This window comes from Saccopteryx bilineata, chromosome X (genome assembly GCF_036850765.1).
Source record: "Saccopteryx bilineata isolate mSacBil1 chromosome X, mSacBil1_pri_phased_curated, whole genome shotgun sequence".
Taxonomy (NCBI): domain Eukaryota; kingdom Metazoa; phylum Chordata; class Mammalia; order Chiroptera; family Emballonuridae; genus Saccopteryx; species Saccopteryx bilineata.
Window position 1 is genome coordinate 61,445,764 of NC_089502.1, and position 27,983 is coordinate 61,473,746.

The 27,983-nt window shown below is 43.1% G+C and overlaps 1 long non-coding RNA gene and 1 pseudogene across 1 annotated transcript in view; one reads left to right on the forward strand and one right to left on the reverse strand.

The window, feature by feature from the left end:
* The window catches only part of LOC136317186 (uncharacterized), a 45,435-nt gene extending 22,697 nt beyond the window's left edge, over positions 1-22,738 (reverse strand). The window contains exons 1-3 of the long non-coding RNA XR_010727846.1: positions 22,601-22,738; positions 10,846-10,911; positions 9,039-9,164 (exon numbers count right to left, since the gene is read on the reverse strand). This is a non-coding gene — a long non-coding RNA (uncharacterized lncRNA). The remainder of the gene's footprint in view (positions 1-9,038; positions 9,165-10,845; positions 10,912-22,600) is intronic.
* Positions 22,739-23,638: 900 nt separating this feature from the next.
* LOC136317683 (cyclin-A2 pseudogene) lies at positions 23,639-27,910 on the forward strand (annotated as a pseudogene).
* Positions 27,911-27,983: the final 73 nt, after the last annotated feature.

Consider the following 27,983-nt stretch of genomic DNA (forward strand, 5'->3'; position numbering starts at 1 on the left):
TCTTTTACAGTATGTATGGAAGTATGTAACAATGAAATGAGTCAATGAAATATTATCTAGGATTTGCCTGAAAATATTCCAGTGGTGTTGGGTGGGAGTATAGCTGAAACTAGACTGGTAATACCTACGTTAATAATTGCCAGCCTAAGCGTCGGCCTGGCGTGCAGAAGTCCCGTGTTCAATTCCCGGCCAGGGCACACAGGAGAAGCGCCCATCTGCTTCTCCACCCCTCCCCCTCTCCTTCCTCTCTGTCTCTCTCTTCCCCTCCCGCAGCGAGGCTCCATTGGAGCAAAGATGGCCCAGGCGCTGGGGATGGCTCCTTGGCCTCTGCCCCAGGTGCTAGAGTGGCTCTGGTCACAACAGAGCGACGCCCCGGAGGGGCAGAGCATCGCCCCCTGGTGGGCAGAGCATTGCCCCTGGTGGGCGTGCCGGGTGGATGCTGGTAGGGCACATGCGGGAGTCTGTCTGACTGTCTCTCCCCGTTTCCAGCTTCAGAAAAAAAAAAATTGCCAGCCTGACTAGGCGGTGGCGCAGTGCATAGAGTGTTGGACTGGGATGCGGAGGACCCAGGTTCAAGACCCCAAGGTCGCCAGCTTGGCACAGGTTCATCTGGTTTGAGCAAAACCCACCAGCTTGGACTGAAAGTTGCTGGCTTGAGCAAAACTCACCAGCTTGGACCGAAGGTTGTGGGCCCACAGTCAAGGCACATATGAGAAACCAGCCAATGAACAACTAAGGTGTCGCAACAAAAAACTGATGATTGATGCTTCCCATCTCTCTCTGTTCCTGTCTATCTGTTCCTGTATATCCCTCTCTCTGACTCTGTCTCTGTAATAATAATAATAATAATAATAATAATAATAATTGCCAAAGCTGGGTGATGGAGAAAAGTAATTGACAAAATTAATGTTCTTGGGTTTTGTGGCAATTCAATGGCATGATTATATCAAATTTCTGATATAGTGTCTTCTATCTCAAAAAAATGTTAGTTTTGCTTCTCTCTTCACCCCTTAAACTCTATCTATGTGGGCATAGCAGGAGAAACAGCAGGTCAGTGGTGTGAGAAATAGAAGCTGCACATCCCAAGAACTGGAAACGTACTCAGCACCATTTCTCTCCTGGTAAAGAGAGAGTAGCTAGAATGCCAGATGGCTCTCAGGCAGCCTTGGATAAGAATGGTAGTGCTCCACGACTAGCGGTAAAAAAGGGAAAGAAATCACCTCTTGATCCTTTGCGGAAATGAGAGAAAAACAGCCTCAGATATAAATGCGAACTTGGAAAGGGCTGGTCTTTTTCTCTGCTTCTTGAATCCCTTTGCAATACTGCCACCTGGTGGCTACCTAGCATTGCTTTACCTTGTTTCCAGATGAAATGTGATCTCAGTTTTGACTGCATAGCCTCTCAACAAATTGTTTCCTCCATTACTCAAAGTTGAGCATATCATATCTTGTTGCTCATGTACTGCTAAGTGCCTTGCACTCAAGCTCTATTAAAGCACCTCGCACTTTAGTAGGATGCTACCTGTGAGCATTCGTTCACCCAACAATTTATGTGTTGTATCGAGGACACAGAATTAAGGCATGGGAAACACAACAGTGAACAAAACTAGCTGAGCATATAAACAGACAATCAAACATTTTATCGGAGAATTAAAACAGCCACCTTCACATCTACTGTAGAAGAAATAATTATTATAATATTTAATATTTGTTAAAAACAATATATTCCAAGACATTGTCTAAGTTTTTTAGATATACAAGTATTAACTCATTTAACTGTTATAACAACTCTGCAAGACAAGTTATATTATCATCCTTATGTTACAGATGAAGCAACAGAGGCACTGAAAGGTTAGGTAGATTGTCCAACGTCACAGAACTAGGAAATGCTAAAGCTCAGATTCAAGCCTAGCCTCAGTCCAGAATCTATGTATAGTAAAAAACAAACAAACAAACTATTGCACCTTCCTCAATGATCATTTTATGATTAAATAAAAACCTGGGGCCTGACCAGGTGGTGGCGCAGTGGATAGAGCGTCGAACTGGGATGCGGAGGACCCAGGTTTGAGACCCCGAGGTCACCAGCTTGAGTGCAGACTCATCTGGTTTGAGCAAAGCTCACCAGCTTGGACCCAAGGTCACTGGCTCGAGCAAGGGGTTACTCGGTCTGCTGAAGGCCCCACAGTCAAGGCACATATGAGAAAGCAATCAATGAACAACTAAGGGGTCGCAACAAAAAACTGATGATTGATGCTTCTCATCTCTCTCCATTCCTGTCTGTCTGTCCCTATCTATCCCTTTCTCTGACTCTATCTCTGTCTCTGTAAAAAAACAAAACAAAACAAAACAAACAAACAAACAAAACCCTGGGACCTCTGAAAGCTTAGGAGAGAAAAGCTCAGGTAGTAGAATCTCCTAATAGGCAGTGTGGAACTTGAGAAGAAATCTATCAGCCAAGAAGGACTCCTTGTGGTTAACTGAGCACAAATTCATAGTGAGAATCCAGAAGCGATTGTCTACAGAAGCCTTTAACATGTACTGCACTTCAGAGAAAAGCTGCAGACACAGATGCAAGACCCCTGCCCTGTGTTCCTGCCAATTGAGGCGACCATTATAAAGGAGTTCCTGGAATCATCTTTTAACCAATGGCTAAGACCTACCCCATAGCAAGGTGGTTACTTTATATGGAAATCTGATTGTACCCTAAATAGAATAAAATTCTGTGTGGAGGGCCTGACTGGTGATGGTGCAGTGGACAAAGCATCAACGCAGAACGCTGACGTCACCAGTTTGAAATCCCAAGGTCACTGGTTTTAAGCACAGGCTTGTTAGTGCAGGGTCACTGGCTTGAGCAGGGGATCGTCCACATGATTGCCAGCTTAAGCCCAAAGGTCACTGACATGAAAAGCCCAAGGTCACTGGCTTAAGCAAGAGGACACTGGCATGATCTTGGTCAAGGCATGTACGACAAACTCAATGCACAACTAAAGCGAAAACAACTATGAGTTGATCCTCCTCACCTTCTATCTTCCAAAAAAAGAAATTTTTTTTTAATATCTGTGAGTAGGGGATTTCATAACAGCACAGGAAGAATCTCTAAAGATCCACTTCTCCCAAACAGCAATGAGAGCACAGGAAAACATGTTAAGGTCAACCTTTTTCAGAATTCTGGAAAGGATCCAAAAGCTTTCTATAGTGCACGTAGTATTTATTCAAGAAAACTACTGAATCTTGCGAAGAACACTGATCTCTGGGGCCTTTTAACTTGCCCTATTCCCAAACCCCTCTCTCTTGCTCAGTGGTGGTCTTGAAAACCAGCAGCCTGTACCCACGGTAAACTATGAAAGCCAGCCACCCAGCTGTCACTGGAGGGGGTAGAACAGCTTGAAGTGCCTCAGAACTCGCACCCCCAGGGCATTGTCATTACATGATCTGTGTGTGACAGCTCCCTCCAATTTGTTTTTCGTGAAAGATTAAAACAACCAAAATAAAACTCCTGAAAACATCACCTAGGTAAAATCACTTAATTTCATCAGGTCTGTTCACCATGTTTTGCTTCTCTAACACCTATTACCATATTTTTCGCTCTATAAGACGCATTTTTGCCCCCAAAAGAGTGGAAAGGAAAAGGCCTGTGCTTCTTATGCAGTGAAAAATATGGTATTTTATTAAATATTTTAACACACTATTTGTTTCAGAATATTTTTTTTCCTTATTTTCCTCCTAAAACCCTAGATGTGGCCCTGGCTGGTTTGCTCAGTGGTAGAGCATTGGCCTGGCGTGTAGAAGTCCCGGGTTCGATTCCCAGCCAGGGCACACAGGAGAAGCGCCCATTTGCTTCTCCACCCCTCCCCCTCTCCTTCCTCTCTCTCTCTTCCCCTCCCGCAGCCAAGGCTCCATTGGAGCAAAGATGGCCCGGGTGCTAAGGATGGCTCCTTGGCCTCTGCCCCAGGCGATAGAGTGGCTCTGGTCGCGGCAGAGCGACGCCCCGGAGGGGCAGAGCATCGCCCCCTGGTGGGTGCGCAGGGTGGATCCCGGTCAGGCGCATGCGGGAGTCTGTCTGACTGTCTCTCCCGGTTTCTAGCTTCAGAAAAATACAAAAACAAAACAAACAAACAAAAAACCCTAGATGTGTCTTATGGTCAGGTGCATCTTATGGAGCAAAAATTCGGTAGTTACACACATGGGTGACACAAACATTTCCTTTCCAGGCTTCTGGTAGTGCATACACACAAAGGTCTCTTTTAATAACTTTAGTAATACTAACAGATATAATAGTACCTAACATCAAAACAACACTTTCTCTTTGCCAGGCATCATCCTAAGTGACTTACCTATATTTAACTCTGCAAGTCCCCCTAACAACCTTCTATTTTACAGATGAGGAAACCGAAGCACAGAGAGCTTAAACAACTTTCTCAGGCTCATCGAAACTGATAGTATGTGGAACCCAGATTTCAACGCAGGCAGTCTCGCTTCAGAGTCTGTGCTCTTGATCTGGGATAGCTGCCTTAACTCATCAGATGGAGGGGTTCTTGTATACGATGTGAGTTAGGACTAGACTGAGGCTAAAGTGGCTTTCCTACTCTCACTCCCTCTGCCCCCAATTTTAAATCTTAAAAACTGTAACTCCAGGCACCATAGACAACAGAGCGGCTAATCTTCCTATAGAGGCATACCTTGGAGATACTGTGGGTTCAATTTCAGACCACCACAGGAAAAGGAGCAGTCACATTTTTGCGGGTGCAGGGTCTGGCCCTCAGCTTGTAAAAAATGCAACATCTGTGCAGTGCAATAAAGTGAAGCATTATAAATGCCTGCATAGATTTCTTCAAATCACTTTGGCCCAGGGATAGGAGTCAGGAAGAAGAAAGACTGGAGTAGAGCTAAAACAAACAAACAAAGAAATAATAAATAAATAAATAAATAAATAAATAAATAAATAAGGCATCTTACAACGCAATAAGTAAAAGCAAGGGGCAAAAAAGACCACCTTGCTATGGCAGGAAAAATTGAGATGGGTGGGCAGAGGATTCCCTTATTAAAGCCTGAGGTAGTAGTTATGAGGATGATGGTCACAGGCTAGTGAGTATAGGAGCTAAAAGCTATGTGGTCTTCTCTATCCTATTTCTTGTTTTTCAGCCACACCCCTGGCCTCCGTTACCTGGGGCCCACTCCACCAAGACAGTAGGGCTTCCCGGACAACCTTAGACTCCAGCCAGTGTCCTGTGTGATGCCAGAGAGCAAGGCCAATAAAAGGTAGCTGTAGTAATGAGCACTGCTTTGTTTCAAGGAAATACTTTCCCAAGAAAAAAAAATTTTTTTTTTTGTATTTTTCTGAAGCTGGAAACGGGGAGAGACAGTCAGACAGACTCCCGCATGCACCTGACCGGGATCCACCCGGCACACCCACCAGGGGCGACGCTCTGCCCACCAAGGGGCGATGCTCTGCCGCGACCAGAGCCACTCTAGCGCCTGGGGCAGAGGCCAAGGAGCCATCCCCAGCGCCCGGGCCATCTTTGCTCCAATGGAGCCTTGGCTGCGGGAGGGGAAGAGAGAGACAGAGAGGAAGGAGGGGGGCGGTGGAGAAGCAAATGGGTGCTTCTCCTATGTGCCCTGGCCGTGAATCAAACCCGGGTCCCCCGCACGCCAGGCCGATGCTCTACCGCTGAGCCAACCGGCCAGGGCCTCCCAAGAAAATTTTTACATGGAATGAAGACATTTTGTGTGTAGCACATCACATTATTCTTTTAGCAGAACATTAATGCAATAGGTTCAGTGGGAGCTGCCTCATGATTCTCGGAATTGCTACCAGGGGAAGAAAAGTGGTACAAGAGAGAAGTAGAAAAAATATAAGCACAGGAAAAAATTCCAGGGTTTTCTGGTTTTCTCTTTCCATGCATAGAGGCAATGCATGAAATAAGAACTTGTGATAAGTAAACAATATCGACAGTCCTAAAGATTGTTGTTACCATCTTTGTACATGAATTCCTATTTGTATCCATCACTTATTGCTCCAATAAATATTTACTGAGTCCCTACTATGTGCCAGGCATAGTTCTAGGCACTGGGGACACAGCACTGAACCAAACAGATAAAACGTTTTGCCTTCATAAAGCGTAATACTTTCACCTGCTATTCCTCTTTCTTCTGCCTCTCTTTTTTCTCCTTTATTTAGGGGGGAACATGAAGCTGTGAGTAAGGAGATTGGGCTCTGTTCCTAACTCTGCCACTAACTAGCTGTGTGATCTTCACTAGCATCTCCAGGCTCGGGTGCCCTCTGTGCAGATCCTAAAGAACAGAACAGCCACCCTGGAGCTATGGGGAACCCTGTCAGCTGACGGTCATTGGCACCAATTCAACGGCAATAGAAATCCCCAATTTAGGATGTGGTGAAGAAGAAAACTATTCAGTGCAAACAGCTCAATGGCTGATATAGCCCAGCTGTGAAACACCATGGCTGCAAGGAAGCCGGGGGCCCAGGCTCCTCTCTGCCTACACAGCTCTGCTCTGCTCCTTGCTGATCTGCTCCCTCTGTTCTGGTGAGACATCTTTGGTGTTTCAGCTCAATTGGGGAAAGACAATCCTCAGTTTCCAGTGGAAAGGAAAAATATGCTCCCTGAACCAGAGGGGAGCTGATTTATATAAACAGAAGTCCGCATCATTGGTCCCTGATTGGTCCATCCTTATGCAAACGAGAACTCTAAAGCCCCACAGTTTGACTGATACAAAAGGAACTGGCCTAATCGGTCAGAATAGAGCCACTCTGATCGTTTGGTGAAGAAGCTGATGGGAATAGAGTTGTGCAGGAAAGCCTCAGTTCTGCTGGATTCCAGAACTCCCTTATAAGGATGGGCTCAGAAGGCAGAAACACAGTGAGGGCAGGAGTTCAGTGCAGGCTTCACTGTGAGCACAGTTTGCAGGAGAGGTCCCTGTGTAGAAATGGCTGCTAGGCTCTGCTTTTAAACTTGCACCCAGTTAGCTGCTAGGATCCCATCTTAGTAGGCATCTTCTTTCTCAGGGTCCACACCCCAAATCAATCTAATATAGACTCTGTTTTCCAGGCGCTAACAGACTAACAGGAAAGCCAGACACATACCCAGAGAACTCTAATGCAAAACTGAAGGTGACAGAAAAAGAGAAACAGGGAAAGATGATGAAGAGGAGAGTATGAGACCTAAAAGGTTCCCAGACAAGTGACACTGACTACAGGCCTTGAGTGCTGGATAAGATTTGGGTACGTGTGAATGCACAGGAATACTTTTCAAGGTAGAATATGCAGAGGGGATAAGCAGATTCAGTAGCAGGAGAGGGATGATCAAGGCTCCTAGAAAGGGAGAAAACAGCGGTTTGGTGTGGCTAGAACACATTGAAAGAGCCAAATACTAATTCACAAGAATTTTTACAATGAAATAAGAAGTGGAGACATTTTCTACTTGGCCCATAACCATGAAGTCAGTTGATGGTTGTACTCAACATATATAACCATCTTTGAGAGCTCACTGATTACACAATTCCAATGGTAGTACCAGATGTCTATGCTAATTTACAGATAGAATGAGTTACCTGACAAGAGCTACTCATCTGTATAAAATACATATAGACATTACAGAAACTTTAAAAGTGAACCAGGCCCTGGCTCGTTGGCTCAGCAGGATAGTGTTGGCCCGGCGTGTGGACATCCCGGGTTTGATTCCCACCCAGGGCACACAGGAGAAGTGCCCATCTGCTTCCCCACCCTTCCCCCTCTCCTTTCTCTCTGTCTCTCTCTTCCCCTCCCTCAGCTAAGGCAAAAATGGCCCAGGCCCTGAGGACAGCTCCATGGACTCCGCCTCAGGCACTAGAATGGCTCGGAATGCATGCCGGGTGCACTGGGAGTCTGTGTCTCTGCCTCCCTGCTTCTTACTTCAGAAAAAAAAAAAAAAAGACAAAACTTAGACTAATACTGTCTTTAAACTGTCTCCTGTGCAGACTCGACTGAACACAGTGGAAAAGGTCTGAGAGTGTGGACAAAAACAAAATGCACAGTTAAACCAAGCATAAGGGGGTGTTTGATCACTAAATGCATTTCTGTTTTTTGGGGGGTGGTCATAGTTTCAGATTAACCCTATAGAAATGAAAAGTGCACAAGCAATGTGTAAAAAGTAGTGAAGGTGAATGTTAAATTTTGCCTAAACCTGTCAGAGCCCCGGGGTGCTCTGCTGCACCTCACTGAGCTGATGAAAGGAATGGAGAGAACAAAGGAGGCGACAAGCCTGAGTGACCTCTGGGAAGGTGCAGAGATGAAACCGCTTATAAACAGAGCGCGTGTTCTGCATAAGAATGTGAGCGCAGGAGGCCGGCAGAAACGTGCTGGCAAGTGGGAGTCCCAGGGACCCAGGGTCAGTGAGAACTAAGGAGGGTGTACGATTTCCAGACCGCGTGGGGATCCATTACTGAAAATCCTTCCCTTTGACGGCTGCTTCCTGGCTAGTGAACATGTAGAGAGCTGAGCATCAGCTCAGTGTCACTCCTGGCAGTGCTCCTGCTTCTTCCCTGCCCCCGGGGACCAGTGACAGCCTCCAGGGCACTTTCCTTCCTACCAACGCTGCTGTCATTTCAGCATGTAAACGGGCTGGGTAACATCCCATGGAAGCAAATGTGTCTTTCCTCCACATTTCCTCAACCTGGACGGCCTCAGAGCCCTGGGGTGTCCAATCAGTCACCTCTGAGCCCCGTCTGCTCACCTGGGAGCCCACTGCTGACTGCAGTCAGGCCGGACTCCCTGACCCCTCCCTCCCATCCTGCCCCCGTTAGTCTTGCCCACCGTACCAGGCCCACCTCCTCTCTGAGGCATCTCAGACACTTCCCGTGAAGCTCTTTTCCTCTTCATAAACTAGGCAGGTTCTACAGTGGCCACCCTAACTTCACAGGGACCTGGACCAGGTGAAACCATTACTGTGAACTCTGTAGTCCCTGGATCACTACAGGTGTGAAGAGTGACAGCTGCCCAGTGGACACCTGTGTGAAGACGCAGGTCATGCAGGAGCAGGAACTCACCTTAGGATCGCTCACGCACTGGGACCCGGAAGAGCTCCTAAATGCCACTGCGGTATCCCACCCTGCAGATCCAGTCACCGCCTCCAGCAGCTTCCAGTGGGGTCAGATTCCAGGTTCCATGAGTTCCTGATGTGAGCACAGCGGGCGTTAGCAGAGGAGAGGAAAAGCATAATTATTCCATGGGAAGGATGAGGACTTTTCCCTAGCCCAACTGCATCACACTGCATGTCACAGAGATGGCACCAAATTTCCTGTCATTTAGATGAGTGAGGTCAGTTTCCTCTTATATTTCCCCGATACTTAAGAAACAACATACAAGTTAAAGATCAGAAGTGGGGTGGGAGGAAGTAAACATCAGTGCTGTGGGTGACGCACCAAATGCTGTGCTGGGACCTTGATCAAGTTTTCCCCCTGGACCTGTCACAGTGCTCCCCTGAGTGTAGGGACCAGGATCTATACATATATATTATATATAACTTATTTAATATTTCTTACATATAGTTAGACCCTATATATAATATTCACAATATTTTATATTTAATTAAAATAAATATATATCACAATATATAAAAATACATCAGCAAGCTGAAGAATAACAGTGTGTGTATATAGTGAAAACATGCAAAACAATATCATATTTTGTTCAGGAAAGCTAAGAGAGTAGATCTTAAAAGTTCTCATCACAAAATACTTTGTAGCTATGCATGGTGATGGATGTTAACTAGTCACAGTGATCATTTTGCAATATATACAAATATTTAATCATTATGTTGTACACCTCAAACTAACATAGTATGTCAATTTTATGTCATTAAAAAGAGAGAATGCACATAAAAAGCTATATAAGTCCCTAACAAATACTTGGAAACACATCAAAACAAATAAATAAAATGAAAAGAGTAATATTTATTCAACCAGGCAAGTAACAAATTATAATGTCTCATTATACACAAGAATATATATATCAACATGGGCTTATAGAAGTACGATTAAATATAAATATTTTCTCTATTAAATATAGAGAAAAACTCTGGAGAATAGGTACCAATAAATTAACAAAAGTTACCATTGTATTATGTAGGGGAGAAAGGAGAGAGAATAATTTTAACTTCTAATACACATTTTGATATTGTTTGATACTCCTTAAACAAAGAAAGAATTAACTGGCAATGTGACAGAGGTGAGGGGAGGCCTGGCCTGAGAGCAATTGTCACACACCCTTGAGCAAAACAAAGGCGTGCTCATTGAGTCTGACAGAGAAAGATATTCCCACACAAGGCAACAAGCCTGACACAGGCTGTGTGGGCCCTTCATCTCTTGGTAAGGATGTGTCCCAGGGCCAAGGTCCGTTCTTATGTGGCTCAGTGGGGGTTGAGAGACTGAGCCCCTGAGACTTCCTTGACCAAAGGCGGGAATATAGCAGGACCACCACAAGTGTGTAGGAAATTTCAGGAAGCTTTGGCCTATAGGGTGCAATCCATACACCTCCCACTCTCCCTCCCCTCACCTCATCCTTCGCCAGGATCCCTAGGACAGACTTTTACACCTGCAATTCTGACTCTGATCGCCAGGTGGCGTCTTTCTCCACTTTCTACAGGTTAGTACTTTTATGCCAATGAAAAGGCCTAATTTTTATAAAGAGATACAAAATGTTTCCCTCAAAACAGATTATGAAATAATAAGTACTGAGTGATCACAACTCCCTTTGAAAAATTCACATTTATAAAAAAAATTGAGAGAAAAAACTTATTCTGCTTATTCTTGCATCTACGCCTCATTAATTGATTAACATGTACTGGGTACTTACTGTGTGCCAGGCACTGTAGTGCAGTTCCGTATCTTCATCCCACATCATCCTTCTTGATCTCTAGACCTGAAATTTGAAATGGCCACAGGGAGCCTGATGGATATTAGTGGACTACCCCATGGTATAGACCTCAAATGGACTCCATTCCAAGCAAGTTTAGTCCTAAGTCTTGGAAATTCGGTATCTAAGCAGAAAACCATGTTGTTGAAAAGGGGAAACTTGAAACTTGAGAAGCTGCTGTACCTTATAACCCATCTTACCCTCCTCTTCCACAGTACTAACAGTCTCCCACCTTCTTCTTACAGGACCTCACTCACATAGGACCTCACTCACATAGACATGAAGAACAAGGTATTCCTTGACAGGTTTCAGCATTGTTTCTTTTGATAGCAGAAACTATCTACAGGTTTTATTTGTTTACTTTAGCCCACAGAGATAGATTTCCGAACCGGTTTTGTGCCTGCATTATCTCTAGAGGGAAGTCACCCCCACTTAGTATTCTGAGGTGGCACAGAATTTCTGCTTCACGTGGTAATCTCCTCTCTCACTTGGAGGGGCCTGGACCCAGATCCAGAGGAGACAGAAAGGAGTGGAGCCAGAGTTTTCAAAGACAAGCACAGGACTAGGAGCCTTGTCCAAACATCTAATTCTCTTGATTATTAAAATGGTTTGCACAGATATCTCATATCATATTCACCTCCCCTCAGGGCTCCTCTTAGGTAGTCTGTGAGGAAAGAGACATTCTCGTGCCTTTCTGGAGGTCACGTACAATCCCTCAGGAAGGGATCTGATATTATCTACTATAATTACAGGTATTCTTGGAACCAGAAATCACCCTTCTGACAATCTCTCCCAAGGAAAAATGCAAAAAGACAAAAGAGCATAAGCATAAATCCAGTCCTGGCAGAACAATTAATAACAGCGTAAGACTAGAAACACCACAGCTGCCTACCAATAAGAGACTCGTTGAATAATTTAAGGTAGATCTACATCCTAGAGAACTATGCACTTTAAAGCAGTAAGGACTCTCTCTCGAGACTGCTGTGCAGTGATCTCCAGGATACAACGGTTCAGTGAAAAATTAGGTAGAGAAAAGCATGTAGAACTTCTCCTGCCCAGTGCAGTAGCCACTCACCATAAGGGATACTTACATTACATAAGTCAAATTTAAATAAAATTATAACTAAGTTCCACAATAGCACTCACCAGGTTTTATACTGGGCAGTGCAGATATAGAACGTTTTCATTTCCACAGAAATTTCTGTTGGACTGCAGTGGTGTTAAATACGCTACTTTCTACCTATGAACAGAAAGTAAAACTAATATACAGCCCTGGCGGATAGATCAGTAGGTTAGAGCATTGTCCCAGAGCACATAAGGTACCAGTTTGATCCCCAGTCAGGGCACATACAGGAACAGTGTCTCTGTGTCTCTCTACCCCTTTTGCTCTCTAAAATCAATAAGATGAACATAAAAACTAACATATATGCTATATTTTCTTATATTTTCAAAAGGTGGAAGGATAAACAAAAACTGATAAAAGTGATTACTTATAAGGAGACAGAGGAACAGCCTATGATGAAAGTCAATGACATATATATTCTCTTAAAAACACAGAATATAACTTCTGGTTTCCAGTCCTGCATGTAAAAAAAAAATTAGAAGTAGATAATCCATTATAATAAGTTAAAAAACTGAATCAACTGAAAAAAAATCAACAAGTCTTCTTAGATCCACAAGACAAGTTAAGATCTTAATTACCAACCTAGAATCCTATACCTTGTAAAATTAGTTTTCAAAAGACAAATAAAACATTTCTCAGAAGAACAAAAATTGAGGTATTCTGTTGTCAGTAGACATGCCTTATAAGACATCTTTGAAGTTCTTTAAAGATAAGGAAAATTAGGTAGGTAGGAAATTCAGATGTACACAAAAAAGAGGAAAATAATTAGAGAAACAATAAGTAAAGGTAAACTAAAAACCACTTTTTAAATTCTTAATTGATCTAACAAGGAAAAATTTGCTCAAAACAACGATAGCAATCCTGTACTTGACTATCTATGCCTATGTATATACTTATGTTTTATGTATGCTTATGTGTAGGAAATGAATGATAGCAATGATACAAGGGATAGGTGGAGGAATTATAATTATTTGGTTATTGTAAAGTACTTGCATGACTCATGAAGCTGTATGTTACTTTAACATGGATTTGGATTAGCTGTAAGTGTATGTTGCAACTTCTAAGGCAACTACAGAAAAAAGCTTTTAAAAAGTATAATTGATATGCTAAGAAAGGAGAAAAAAACATAAAATGTTCAATCAATCAAAAGCATAAAATGGCTCTGGCCGGATAGCTCAGTTGGTTAGAGCATTGTCCTGAAGTGTAGAGGTTGCCAGTTCGATCATCAGTCAGGGCACACACAGAACAGCTCGATGTTCCTGTCTATCTCTCTCCCCCCTTCCTCTCTCAGTGAAATCAATAAATAAAAATTAAAAAAAACAAAACAATTTTAAAAAGCATAAAATGAAGGAAAGGGGTAAAAGAGAAAACAGAAACAGAACAAGGGCAATAAATAGATAATAATAACAAATTAGTACTCACTTTGAATGTCAAAAGTCAAAATGTACCAGGTATAAGACGTAAGTTATCAGAATGGACCAAAAAGCAAGACCTAACAATATGTTATTTTTAAGAAACCCACTTTAAGTGCGATGACACATACAGATGAAAAGTAAATAGATGGAGAAGGATGTACAATGCTAACACTACTCAAAAGAAAGCGGTAGTAGCTATGCTATATTTTATTTATTTATTTACTTATTTTTTGTGACAGAGACAGAGAGAAAGAACAGAGAGAGGAACAGATAGAGACAGACAGGAAGGGAGATGAGAAACAAAAATTCCTTGTTGGGGCTCCTCAGTTGTGCATTGATTGCTTTCTCATATGTACCTTGACCAGGGGTTTACGGCAGAATGAGTGACCCCTTGCTCAAGCCAGCAACCTTGGGCTGAAGCTAGTGACCATGGGGTCATGTGTATGATCCCACGCTCAAGCCAGTGAGCTCGCGTTCAAGCCAGATGCACCCATGTTCAAGCCAGCAACTTCTGGGTTTTGAACCTGTGTCCTATGCGTCCCAGTCCAACAGTTTATGCACTGAGACAGCAACAGGTCAGGTTCAGAGTAAGAAAAGTTATCAGACATAAAATGGGCATTGCATAATGATAAAGAGATCAGATCTTCAAGAAAACATAATGATTCTTAATATGTAAGTGTCTAACAAGAGTTCAAAATACAGAAAGCAAAAACTTATAAAACTGCAAGGAGAAACAGATGAATCCACTATTATAGCTGGACACATCAATGATCCCCTATCAGGAACTGAGAGATCTAGCAAGCAGGAAATTCATAAAGCTATATTTGAACTCAACAGCACCATCAATCAACTGGATATAATAAACATCTACATGCCTGACCAGGCAGTGGCGCAGTGGATAGAGTATTGGACTGGGATGCGGAGGTTCAAGACCATGAGTTCGCCAGCTGGAGCGCGGGCTCATCTGGTTTGAGCAAAGCTCATCAGCTTGGACCCAAGGTCACTGGCTCGATCAAGGGGTCACTCGGTCTGTGAAGGCCCACGGTCAAGGCACATATGAGAAAGCAATCAATGAACAACTAAGGTGTCACAACAAAAAACTGATGATTGATGCTTCTCATCTCTCTCCATTCCTGTCTGTCCCTATCTATCACTTTCTCTGACTCTCTTTCTGTCTCTGTAAAAAAAAAAACAAAAAAAAAAACAACAAAAAAAAAACATCTACAGTCCTGGCCGGTTGGCTCATTGGTAGAGTGTCTACCCAATGTGTGGAAGTCCCAGGTTCAATTCCTGGTCAGGGCACACAGAAGAAGCACCCATCTGCTTCTCTACCCTTCCTCCTCTTCTTTCTCTCTATCTCTCTCTTCCCCTCCCCTAGCCAAGGTTCCACTGGAGCAAAGTTGGCTGGGGTGCTGAGGATGGCTCCATGGCCTCCGCCTCAGGCACTAGAATGGCTCCGGTTGCAACAGAGCAACACCTCAGATAGTCAGAGCATCAACCCCTAGTGGGGATGCTGGGTAGATCCCGTTCAGGCACATGCAGGAGTCTGTGTCTCTGCCTCCCTGCTTCTCACTTCAGAAAAAAAAAATGAACCAGGGTCTGCCAGATTAAAAGAATGAAACTCCTATTTCCAACACATCATTGGAAATAATATTATGTATGCTTTCTTCCGACCTCATACAATGAGACAGAGCAGAGCAAACATCTCTAACCCTCTGGTTACTAAGTACTATTACCAAGGAAGACTTAAGAGCTAACAGTCTTCAAGAGAGTTTCAACACTAACATCATCGGTGTCTAATGCAAACACCTCAAATAAGGTATACTGAGGAAAGCCTTCATATAACCCCAGCGAAGTAGAAATTATTTTTTGTAAATAACTCAATATGACCCTGGATGGTGGCTCAGTGGATACAGCGTTGGCCTAGCATATGGATATCCTGTATTCAATTCCCAGTTAGGGCCCACAGCAGAAGCAACCATCTGCTTCTCCCTACTTACCCCTTCTCTCCCTCACACAGCAAGCGGCTCAAATGGTTCCAGTGTGGCCCCCAGGCACTGAGGATAGCTTGCTTGGTCTGAGCATAAGCCTCAGGTGCTAATGGGTTTGCCGAGTGGATCCTAGTTAGGGCACATGCAGGAGTCTGCCTCACTATCTCCCTTCCTCAAATAAATAAATAAATAAATAAATAAATAAATAAATAAATAACTGAAGATAAGTAACTGAAAATGACTAGCAGGATTTCCTCAAAGGATTGTTCCCATAGGCAACTATAATATTAAATCTTGCTATTCACTAATTAGCTAATGTTAATATGACTACTTTTTCCATAGAAAAAAGTACCCCACCACTCTTGTTAGTTTCAATTAAGATGCTCAGATAAGAAATAATTAAATAGTTCTAGATCTTATTTGAAAAGAAAGTGCAATTATGTGCATAAGTTTCATTTAGCATACTGGGTGACTTCTCTGTCCATTCTTCTCTTTTCTGTCCACTTCTGTCCACACTGGGGTTCCTGGGCCCAAAGAGCTCAGCAGCAGCAAAGCCAAATGCTTTGTCACTAGCCTGTTTTTCCTCTACCAACTGTCACACATCCCCATGTATAAGAAACACCCACGTATAAGACACACCTTAATTTTGAGTCCTGAAATTTGAAAAAAAAATGTATTACATAGTTATTGAACTCAAGTTTTATTCATCATAAAATTCATACAACTCATCAGTGTCAAAACTCCCATCCATTAGCTTGTCCTCATCTGTGTCTGATGACGAATCACTGTCTTCATATATTGCCTCGTCCTCAGTTCCATCTATGGCATTTGAAATGCCACACTTCTTAAATGCAAGTAAAAAAGTCTACAACCACTGTACAAGACGCACCCAGTTTTTAGGCCCCAAATTTTTCGAAAAAAAAAAGGTGCATCTTATACATGGGGAAATATGGTACTTGCAATCCTTGTTCCTTCTACTTTATTCCTTCTGCATTAACCTAATTTCCTACCTCTGTTTGAGTTAGTATAGCTTTGTGATAAACCAGTCGAAAATTCAGCACAAAACAATCATTTTACTTTGCTCTCAGATTCTGTGCTTCAGGAACTCAGAAAGGTACAGCAGGGAAGACTTTTGTCTATCTGCTCCACAGTATCTGAGGCCTCAGCTTGGAAGACTCAACAGCTGGGGCTTTGATCATCTAGCAGGGGTCCCCAAGCTTTTTACACAGGGGGTCAGTTCACTGTCCTTCAGATCGTTGGAGGGCCGCCACATACAGTGCTCCTCTCACTGACCACCAATGAAAGAGGTGCCCCTTCCGGAAGTGTGGCGGGAGGGGGGGTGGATAAATGTCCTCAGGGGGCTGCATGCGGCCTGCCATAGTTTGGGGATGCCTGATAGAGGTATTTTCATTCATGAGTCTCCTGGTTGATGTTGGCTATTAGTGTTGTATCGAAACCAGCGAGAGTATACAGATATTCTCCACACCAAAGTTCAAATTTAAAGGAGTCTTTATTCAAAGCCAGTGACCTCACAGAGACCTAAGTCATTCAAATTATGTGGTTCAAAACACAGTTGGAAGTCAGCTTTTAAAGACAAAATTACAAAAAAAAACCCAAAAAATTACACACTGATTAGGGAAGAGGGAGGAGGGGGAGCATTGCAGTAAAACAAAGCTGTGAAACAAGCTCTTTTACAATGTTTATCTATAAGATTGATTCAGGGAGAAACACTCTGGGAATATCTGCAACCTTGCAGAACTTTCCCAAAGCTACAGCCTGGAAATCAGCCTCAAGGCCAGGGGAAGGGAGTCTTAGAAAACAATGCAAGTTCTTCTGAAAGTATCTTTGTTTTAGAGAAAGTAGGTTCTGCTAAAAGTTACTTATGCTAAGAGCCTTTCTTTACTACATTTCATTAGCTAGAACCCAGCGGATTTATAGGTGGCCTTCTAGGGGCCTGGAATTTCTCAAAGAATGGCAGCCTCAGGGTAGTCGGACTTGTTACTCGGTAGCTCGGGACTTGAAAGGTCAACATCTCTGCAATTAAGGCAGCAGCTGCACTGCCTTTCATGGTCTAGCCTCCGAAGTCAGAGTCTCATTTATCCCTGTCCTATTGGTTAGAAAAACAGAAGTCTGTCCAGATTCAAAGCAGAGGGGACATCAACCATACTCTTCAATGGAAAGGAGGTAATGCCACATTATAGAAGAGAGTATAAGATGAAAGATACTCTTGTGGCCATCTTTGAAAAATACAATCTGCTATATGCTTCCATCTACTTTTCTTGGCCTAAGGATATTCTGTTCTTATTTTTAAAAGGGAAAACAACCTCAGGAGACTACTATTTTTACTGAGGCTCCTAAATTCTGTTAGAAGGTAACCATATGCTATCATCCACATGCAATCCACAACCTTTCCTATTCAGCACATCAGAGTTATTTTTATGCTATATATGGCTTCTGGGAGAAAGGGAATTTGGCCTCTTACAGGCTGCTGGACCCAGTACTGATCACTCTAAGGAAAAAGCAGCCACTGACATATGGGAGCTGGACTCTCTCTCACAGGCCTTGATGTTCTCCTAGTGAACATGAACACTTTTGCAGATCATCAACATCACACAAAGCCATTATGTGACCACAGTGATCAAGACAAAAGCAAGACCACTGCACAATCATGTCTGAAAATAGACAAAACATAAACTTTGACCAAACCACAAAAATAACCAAGCATCCTATCCTGGCTAATAAAGACTGCTGCTACTTTGCCAACTAACCTCCTAGTTTACCCTCTTTCTAAATAAGATTCATTGTACCCAATCACAGAATTAACCCATATGTACATATTTCAATATAAATAAATATATTATTACTTCCTAACAGAATCCAATCCAGAGCAAAAACTTGCTTCTTTAAACCCTCCCCCACAATACATCTAATACAAGTCCCAATTCCATAATAAATCCTTTCTAACACCTCTGAGATGTGTCCCCAATTTCCCCATGGTGTGCCTTCTCCCTACATGAATTGACTAATCAACCTTATTTATTCAACCACAGGCAAATGCCTGGTGGTCTTTGGTTATAGGGCACTGACAACCTCTAAAGACCTTGAAATTAGAGAACTTATTTCTGCCAAGGTTAATTCCAATCTCCTGAACTCCAGCTTTCAGTCAGACTTTGTTTGGCTCTTTTATAATGCAGTTTTGAAAGACAGCTATAAGAATTCCTTAGACTTCCAGAAGCCATTAAAATGTCCCTATTGTTACACACATACACACAAAAACAAGATTAGATCTTCCAGGTTTCCTCACTACCTTGTCAAGTGCAGACAGGTTACCATGATAACAGTGGCAATAGCTGCCCTGTCCACAACACAGTCATAGGACCAAGGGGTAACCTGGTTGCTTACATACAGGAACTTAAACCTCCATTGTGGGAAAAGCAATAAGCATGCACCTGGCATCTGGCTCCTCAGCTGCAGATATCAGATTCTAGAATACAGATTCTGCCTCTTCCTCCTAGTGAGTTCTTCATTTTTCTCTAATCTTATTTTGCAAAGAAAAAAAAAAGTGACATTATGATAATTACTCTTTCCCTCTCCTTTACAGTTTTCATTCATTGATTTAAGAACTCTCAATTTCAGAAAAACTGTTTCAAATAAAACAATGACCTCTCATAGCCTCGTGGTTAGAGGCGCCAGACCTGTAACACCACTCTACTTCAGTTAGAGACACACACTAATGTAAAGTTGTTTAGGGGATCAGCTGTCGCAAGGAGGAAATGTGAATTCAAACAATCCTGTCTGAATTTGAATTCTGGAGTGATCACGTGTTTGCTGTTCTGACATATATGGCCCAAAACTCTTCTTTAGCTTTCATCTGTGCACTCTCAGCGTCTGTGAAATATTGAGTGTTCAAGCAAGAAAATTAAATCATTCTTACTTAGAAATCACTTAAGACACAGTGATGCATAGTTCAAACACAGGTTTTTTTCCCCCTTTTATCTCTTCACATTTCATAGAAAATTATCCTGCAAGACTAGATGCCTATTAAATAGAGATGAGTACTGGTTTGGAGGGGGTGAACTGGGGCACAAGTAGAAGTGAGAGGCTCACCAACTGTCACAATCTGATTAATACTCAAGCGGCACGTGTGTGCTGAGGGGGTTTAGCACAGGCTATCCTAAAGTATTAAACCATGACATACTGAGTATCTTAAGATGATGGAATCTGAGAAAACAGTAGAAGCAGGAAGGTCATGTCCACTGCCTGCCCCCATTCTCTCTTGAAACAGGTCATGAAACAGTTATGTGGGAGGTGCCCTCCCTATACCCAGAAGAAAGGAGCATCTTTCTCTCTGTAGACAAAGGGACAACTAGAAGAATCCTAACAAACAGGCCTTGTTCATCTTCCTCCAGTTTACTACACTTGCCTCATACTTTTTAACCTCTCCTATTCCTTCCATTACTACTGTCTGTCCACTCTTCATCAAACCTAGTATAAAGTATTCAGGTTTGTTTGAGTCTTTATTTCCTTATGAAGGCTCCTGTGTCACATAAAACATTAAATATATATCTTTTTCTCTCCTGTTAATCTGTCTTTGTCATTTTAATCTTCAGACCCAAGTCTGGAACTCTAAGAGGGTCAAGGAAAACAATTTCCTCCCCACGAGTGTCCTGCTGACTCCCTTGGAATGTGGATGTAATCGATCTTTAGATTTCTGAAACATCTAGGTTATTGGCCATCCGAGCATCTTCCTGGCCCCTGAAAAGGTTCATAATAGACCCAGATGAGTTTGTTTGGACTTTTGTATATGTTTTATGTATATCTCCATGTTTGGTTTTTAGGTTTTATTTTGTAACTGGCCTGGGGGTAGATTTGGAATCCAACAATGACAGGGGTCTAGAATGATTAGTGACATTTATGAAAATGTCTCCTGGTCTTTTCTGAACTCATGGGAGGCTTTGGAGGGTAGGCAGAACTGTGGACTGCCACCTTTTAAAAGATTGTTTAGGCTAATCCCTAAAGAAAAGTTTCAAATTAAACCCAGACACAATAATATTTCTGTTTCCCTCAATGCTCTAGAGTGAACTAATTATTTCTTCTGAGAAAGAAGGGTTTGACTGAGGGTGAAAAAACAAACAAACAAACCCTAAACATCACCTCTTCATTCCATGTCAGCTAGATTTTCCTGTTTTTCATTTCTTTTTAACTTCAAAAAAAATTTATTACAGAAATGAGGAACACCTTTGGGGGGGGATAATGACACAAGTGAGGATGTGAGTTCCACTACAGACAATTAGCTACTTGTATATAATTCAGCAAGATATCTGAAAAGAAAATAGCTAATTTTTAAAAATAATTTATGGTAGAAAGAAGTCTGACACTTATGAGTGAAGAAAAAACAGAAGCAAACCTTGCTTATTGCAGGCCAGGAAGATTCACCTTTGCTCATCCATTCAAAACATACAAACAACAAAAACAATGCCATTTTATTTCATATAACCTGTGGCTTGATTCAGGCATGTCTAACCTTTAGGAGTTTGCCTAGTCTTCCTTAGAGATGTCCTTTCTAGGTTACTAATGTCAGTTCTGTTTAGACCAGTACTCCAAATATGGTCCCAGAACCAGTGTATCAGCATCTCCCGGGAATCTGTTAGAAATGTAAATCTGGGGGCCTAGCACGTGTGCATGTGCACACATATGTGTGTGCACACATACAAGTGCTGAATCAGAAACTTTGTGGTCAAGGCCCAGCAATATGTTTTTACTATTATTATTATTAGCGAGAGAGAGAGAGAGAGAGACAGAGAGACAAACAGGAAGAGAGATGAGAAGCATCAATTCTTCCTTGCGGCACCTTAGTTGTTCATTGATTGCTTCCTCATATGTGCTTTGATGGGGGTGGGAAGCTTCAGCAGAGCCAGTGACCTTGGGCTCAAGCCAGTGACCCTGTGCTCAAGCTGGTGAGCCCGCGCTCAAGCCAGATGAGCCGCCTCAAGCCAGCAACCTTAAGATTTTGAACCTGGGTCCTCAGCATCTCAGGCCAACTCTCTATCCACAATGCCACTGCCTGGTCAGGCAACACCAAGTAATATGTTTTTAAACAAGCCCTCCAGCTGATTCTGATGCACAGGAAAGTTTGAGAACCAACGACTTAAATTGTTTGCTACACTGTTGTTTCCCTGGTACACTAAGCATCAGGTTTGATGATCAGAAGTTTGAAAATATTGCTTAGTATTCCAGGTGGATACACAGTTCCCTGCTGTGAGCTGAGTTTTCTGGAAAACCAAATAGTGGCACAGAAACGTTTCCGATGTACAGGTCAAAGAACCCTTGCATCCTGCTCTGTAGAGCATGCAGACTCCATGTGCAAGAGGAGGCCTTGCTCTTGGATAAGTCTGACTCTTTAGCAGGGGTCTTGACGGTGCCACTTTAGTGGAACAATACCCTCACCGGGAATAAACTAGTTTGGGTCTTAAGTGCTATGCAGGTCTCCAGGTAACTGTACCTGAGCCAAGCAGGGAGGGAACGTGCCTTAGAGAAAATTGCACATAGTTTTTGGCCTGCTTATTTTATTCTCAATATACATGTCTGATCACTCCATCAAAGACCATTCCAGATTGCATATTCAGGTGAGTTTGGTGGCCTCTAGTAGGTTTTTCAAAAACACTTGATGTATTATCTCTATCTTCCTGTACTGTGATTGCCTACCTCCAAATGCACAGTAGCTAACAGGCTGTAAATGTTGAGGATAGTGGTTGTCTAATTTCTTTTCTCATCTAGGCCTCTACTGCAGTACCCAGCACAGAGCAGGTACTTGGTTATTTGTTAAAGGGAATCAATCCATCAAAGTAGAATCTTAAACCAAGGGCCCAATAAAATCATCCTGTCTAAGTACAATTTATACACGGTGGTGCCCAGCCGACAACATATTTATGCCCCCCTAATTTTACCCTTCATTCATCTGTTCGCCGTGTTCCTCAACTCCAAACAACTAGAAAAATTCACACATCTCAAAGACAACACCTCCACAACACAGTTACGCTCCTCCTTCCGTCACAACGTCATCAACGCTCACCGCTGGGTCGTCAGTCTCTCAAGTCCCAGTACTCCTCACCCACTCTAATATCCGCCCCGCTCTCCCTGCGAGGCTGGGAGAAAGACAGGCTTACGCGTTCAGCCCACAAGGAGTGCTACAAAGCTCTGTCTCCTCTGCTCTCCCAGGGGTGGCGACGGCCCCTGCTTTGCTGCCTCGGGACACAGCTGTGGCCAGACCCCACCCTGCCGGTGCTCCTACTTGGAGTCGGTCACAATAGAGACGCGCACCGGATATTTCCCAGGCGTACACGGGAGTGAGGTGCAACGGAACTCCCACAATTCTCTTCGTGATGACTCTCCAACCCCTCCCACAACCCAGCCGCATTAACGCCTTCAGGGCTATGTTCAGAGGCTCATCGACCTTGTTCGCAGATTGCATGGTTCAAAAATCCTGGCCACTTATCTGTTAAAAGACTCAAAAAACCATGCATGTCTTAGCTATAGCCATCTATTAAACCTTTTTCTCAATAGGCTTGTAAAGAGACCAATTATTTTTAAATAGGAGCTTAACTTGTTAAGCAAATTAACATGAAGAGTTCATAATGATGCCTTTAAGCTTCCAAATCAAACTCTAAATTTGCAGTTTCTGATTGTTCACCTTGAACCTGGACTCCTTCTACCCTCCATTTCTCCTGATAGGGTATCAATATAGTATACTATATATGTGTGTGTACATATATAGTATATTATATAGATATACACACATATACATATATATGATTGCTAGTGCACCATATGTGACCTATTTCCTAGATTGTCTTTAGCACCCCCACCCAGGAATGCAGGAGAACTACTGAAGCTGGACATTCCCATGCCCCCTGAGGAGATGACCTGCGCCCAAGAAGCAATAAAGACGGTGATTAGATCGGAATGCCACAAAGAAGAAATTACGATTCCAAGAACTGGCCATCCTGCTTGATGACTCTTACAATGCCGGGAACCAGCTATCCTGCTTTATGATCAACTGCATGTTCCCCACCCCCACCCCCGCCACTGTACTAACCTCACCTGAAAAAAGTATATAATCAGCCCTCACATCTGACATTGTAAGGCAGGCTTTGGGCTAGGATATGCTTCCAGTCTTTTCGAGTTGCTGGCAATCTTGGTTAAAGATGCCTGTTTTGAACCCCGGACCAGTTGTAGTCCGGTAACACTCATCTCCCTTTGGTTCTTGTCTGATTATTGAACTACATACCTCACTGATTAAGAACACAGACTTTGTAAACCTGGCTTTCTGGGTTTGAATTTCTACCACTATACAAACAGTGGAATCTAGGCAAGTAATTTAAGCATGCTATTCCTTGGCTCCCTCATCTTTTTTTTTTTCTTCTTTTTAACAGGGACAGAGAGAGAGACAGAGAGAGGGATAGACAGGAATGGAGAGAGATGAGAAGCATCAAACATCAGTTTTTTGTTGGGACTCCTTAGTTGTTCATTGATTGCTTTCTCATATGTGCCTTGACCGCGGGCCTTCAGCAAACCGAGTAACCCCTTGCTGGAGCCAGTGACCTTGGGTTCAAGCTGGTGCGCTTTTATCAATATTTTTTTGCTCAAGCCAGATGAGCCCGCGCTCAAGCTAGCGAGCTCGGGGTCTCGAACCTGGGTCCTTCCGCATCCCAGTCCGATGCTCTATCCACTGTGCCACCGCCTGGTCAGGCTTGGCTCCCTCATCTTTAGAACAGGTATAATAGCAGTAACTGTTTTCACCAAAATCCCATATCAGGGGTATGTGGGAAAAATAAACTTTATTCAAATGAACAGTTTACAAACTGGAAAAACAAAGAATCTGGTAGAAACCAAAAGTGCACTTTGAAGAGAAAAAGGGGTGTCCACCTGTGAGGAAAAAAAATCTGTGGTTAGGCTTGCTTGCTGGTTTCCTGGCTGCAAGCACTTTGCAGGAATAGTGCATGAGCACGTAGCAAAAAGCCACATGTGCGTCTCTATGAAAAGCTCTGGGTGCTTTCCTTCCGTGGTGATTCTCTCAGATCGCTCTCCTGCCACTGTGCAGTGCGGTTCCGGGATTCCCTCTGTCTCCACCATGAGGGGTGGTTTTCCTTTGCTTATTCGCTCACCCATGTCTGTGAGCCTCCATTAAACAGGGATAGCCTAATGCAGGGGTCCCCCAAACTACGGCCCGCGGGCCACATGCGGCCCCCTGAGGCCATTTATCCAGCCCCCGCCGCACTTCCGGAAGGGGTACCTCTTTCATTGGTGGTCAGTGAGAGACGCAAAGCATGGCATCGCTCACATACAGTACTACTTCCAGTGACGTGGGATGCACGCCTCACGGCTCCAGAAGCACGTCTCATCACTTGTTACATCTAGCAGTGACAAATATGGAACTGGACATTGACCATCTCATTAGCCAAAAGCAGGCCCGTAGTTCCCATTGAAATACTGGTCAGCTGGAAATGCTGAGGTCACTGGTTCGAAACCCTGGGCTTGCTTAGTCAAGGCACATATGGGAGTTGATGCTTCCAGCTCCTCCCCCCTGTCTCTCTCTCCTCTCTCTCTCTCTCTCTCTCTGTCTCTCTCCCTCCTCTCTAAAATGAATAAATAAAATAAAAATTAAAAAAAAGAAAAAAAGGAAAAAAACAGTAAAAAAGAAATACTGGTCAGTTTATTGATTTAAATTTACTTGTTCTTTACTTTAAATATTGTATTTGTTCCTGTTTTTTTTTTTTTTTACTTTAAAATAAGATATGTGCAGTGTGCATAGGGATCTGTTCATAGTTTTTTTTATAGTCTGGCCCTCCAATGGTCTGAAGGACAGTGAACTGGCCCCCTGTGTAAAAAGTTTGGGGACCCCTGGCCTAATGCTTTCCTGCTCATAGTTCTTCTACTCAAATTCAAGGTGAACTGGCCTGGCCTTGACCACCAGCATTACACCACCTTTTATGGAAGAAGTTGGGACTTGGTTCCTGACCAGGCCATTTTATGCAAATTAAGAATCCAAATCTGCACAGTCTGATTGGCCCAAATAGCACCGGTTGGCTTTGCACATTCTGATTAGTTGTTATAGAGCTGCTCTGATGGATCTGTATAAAGGGAAATGATGATATAGGTGCACAGTTTCCACTGGACTGCAAAAATCTCAGTCCTACTGGTGAAAATACATTGCAGGAACTCTGTTATAAGTATCAGCTCTGCCAACAGATGCACGGTCTAAGACAGGGGTCTCAAACTCGCAGCCCGCGGGCCACATGCGGCCCACTGAACAATTTTGTGTGGCCCGCAGACTAATCCACGAAGTTCAAAATATTTTGGATAAAATTAAGTAAGCCTAGGGGCCTACTTGTATTTTTCATTTCTCTAGCATCCTAGCTAGATATTAGCTTAGTTAACAGCAGTTGTGATGCGAACTACAGTTTCTGGTCGTTTTGTGACACTGAGTAAACTGCATGTACAATGGTGCTTGTTGTACTGATTTTTTTTTGTTTTCAACTGCCGTGAGAAAAGTGTTGCATAACAGTTGCCTTTTGTAGACCTAGTGCGGCCCGCCAAAGGGCTGTGATCTTGCTCTGCGGCCCACATGCTGAGTTGAGTTTGAGACCCCTGGTCTAAGAGGATGGCCTCTCAGTCTGTGGCCACTTTGTGAAATGCAGCGTGCTTTTAAAAGTTTCCATGAGAGCAGCACCTAGGACATTGCCTGGCACAGTTCAACCGTCTATTGAAACAGAAATTATAATTAGGGCTCCTAGCTTGGTGTTTCTGGCCCTCCACAGCCGGGACCTTTCACAGCCTCCTGGGTTCCCAGCCATCTCGAGTGGGCCAGCTGGCCTAGGCCACAGCAGGCATTTCTCTGTACTGCAGTCAGCGGGGCCAAGTGCACACTGCTTGACTGACCCAGCGGTTTCCTCTGGAGCAGTGATGCTAATTACCTCTGAGACCCGCAAGTTGGGCTCAGCACTACTGACATTGCAGCAGATGGCACCCCAAGAGGACTACAACATCTACCTAAAGAAAGCTTCGCATGCTCAGCATCCTCAGACCTGGCCTAGGCTGGCCATACCAGAGACTGGGAGCCAGCAGGATTCAGCGTTGCTACCAAGGCCCAAAACTCGATAGGTTGTAGCTCTTAAGGATCTTCCTGTAAGTGATAAACATGTCATTATGGTTCCTCCCTGGAAAGCAAACAATAAATCTGTTCATGTGGACAAAGCAGAAGAAGAGACTGTTTGTGCGGGAGTGAGCGGTGGAGGGATTGAGTAAAGAAGGACAAAATAGAGAAAAAAACTCATGGACACAGACAACAACATGAGTGGTGGTGGTGGTGGTGTAGGAAAGTACAGTATGGGGGGATAAATAGTGATGGACAAAGACTGGACTTGGGGAGTGAACACACAATAGGGTGTACAGAGACGTGTTGTAGAATTGGGCACCTGAAACATGCATAATTTTGTTAACCAGTGTCACCCCAATAATTCAACTTTAAAAATAAATTTCAAATAAGAGGCCAGGTGAATCTAAAAAACAACAACAAAAACAGAATATGAAGATGTCCTGGAGTTTAATTCAGCTTTACTTTACTTAAGCAAAAAAAACAAAACAAAACAAAAAAACAACCCAGGACCTCTTGACTGTCCCGTGGTTGGTAGTTTTGAGTAACCACACACTATGGACATGTCAATTAGGGAAATGGAAATTAAATGTAAGCCTAAAGTGGGTTACATGAAGAAAAAGCCAGACATCAGCAACAGTAGGAGGACTATCCTTGTGGACTGGTTAGTTGAAGTAAGAGAAGAATATAAACTACAGAATGAGACCTGGCACTTGGCTGTTGAACTACATTGATAGGTTCATTTTCATCTATGCCTGTGTTGAGAGAAAACTTCAGTTTGTGGGCACTGCTCCTATGCCATTGGCCTCAAAGTTTGAAGAAATTTATCCCCCAGAGCTGCAGTTTGTGTACATTACAAATGTTCTATACAAAGAAACAAGTTCTAAGAATGCAGCACCTTGTTCTTAAAGTCCTTCATTTAACTTCACTGCAACAACAGTAAATCAGTGTCTTACCCAGTACTCTTTGTACCAGCAGCCTGTGAACTGTAGTGTTTTGGAGAGTTAAGTTTGACAGAAGCTGACCCATCTTTTAAGTATTGCCATCAGTTATTGCCAAGTGGCCTTTCATTTAGCACTCTACACAGTCACAGGAAAAAGTTGGCCTGAATCCTTGGTACAAAAGACTGTGTATACCCTGAAAAGTTTGAAGCCTTGTTTCCTGGACCTTTACCAGACCTACTTTCCTCAGGGCACTACAGCACATATAACAGCCAATCAGAGAAAAGTAGAAAAATTCCAAGTATCGTGGTGTTTCTCTCTCATCCCAGCAGAGATACTACACATGTGACAGTGGAAGACTGCTTTTGTTTTCTAATATTTAAATCACTCAGAGTATTTGGAGTACAGTTTTTATCTTAGTTTTTAATTGTACAATAATTTCTGAATACAAACGTT